Genomic DNA, 1,324 nt, shown 5'->3' on the forward strand with positions numbered 1-1,324 from the left:
CTATCAAGCCATTACTTGTGGACATTAATTGTTTTGTGAGCACTGAGGAACTGGGTCACTGCGGAGTTTAGCTTTGTGTGTTAAATGGAAACATACTTTTATTGGAATATTTTATGCATATTAATGTTTACAAATCTAATTTAATTGAATACAAATAACCTGGACATTCAAATCTTGATATTCTTCAGTAACTGAGCCAGCTGAGTGTATGTTTATATCACATCTTGAATCGATGGTTCTACTGAATATAACATTAACTGTATATTTTGTATATATTCTCCCACCCACTTTTTGGGTTGTTTGCCTCTGAACGGAAATGAAACTGTGTCTAAGGTAATTAGTCAGCATGGGCCATAAGCACTGTCAACACTTTTTTTTTGGAACTTCCTTCTACCAAATGTAAAATAGTTAAATTAGTTTAATAAATTAGATAATAATTAATAACATTTTTTTAAATAGCTTGATATTTTGTAAAATTGCATTTGCTTTCCTACCAAAAGTTTAAAGAGAAGACTGATAACACTTTCATATCTGTAAAGTAAATATGAAGTGGGCCCGAGCAACCAGTTAGCTTAGCATATAAGGAAACGGGGAAGAAGCTCACTAGTTAACATATATCTTGCTAAATATTTTTGATGTTGTCACGTTTTGCTATTTTTAAGAAGTCAAAACTCCAAAAGCAAAAAGCATAAAGAACAACTTCATTGTCAAACTTCATTGTTTCAGCTTGTGGCCTTAATCAGGGCCATCATAAAAGACAATACCAAAAAACATTTAAATAAGGTTAAAAAATACAAAAGACAATCAATCATGTATACACATACATATCTGCCAATGGAGCACCCGCACATATGGGGTGGGTGTATGGTCATGTGGCTTCAGGCCACATTCCCAAGCTGGCAAAAAGGGAGAGCAATGAGATATATTATAAAATCTTATAAATAAGAGATTTTAGAACCATAAAACACCTCCACATTGATGCCCTTTGAGATGAAAAATCCAAAATCTTTCTCTCTTTTTGAAACAATTGATATTACCACCAATCAATTCTTAATCACTTCTGTGCCTATAAAAATAATGAATACATTGAAATGTCTTGCAGCAGGACTGGTCACATCATGTTCAGTGATATGCTAAACAACATTTTGTTTTACAGGAAATAAAATCCTTAACCCTTTATCGGGCGAGGAACCATAGATGGTCACTTCCTTATGACAGTTTCAATTACACTTCTATGGATTTTTTTTATAGGTAATATACTAATATACACTTCACTGTTACGGCTTTCTTTCACAAATAACTCAAAGTGGGCTTGATCTTGATT

The sequence above is a fragment of the Morone saxatilis genome, unplaced genomic scaffold (assembly GCF_004916995.1).
Source record: "Morone saxatilis isolate NCDOM2014 unplaced genomic scaffold, NCSU_SB_2.0 Contig20, whole genome shotgun sequence".
Taxonomy (NCBI): domain Eukaryota; kingdom Metazoa; phylum Chordata; class Actinopteri; family Moronidae; genus Morone; species Morone saxatilis.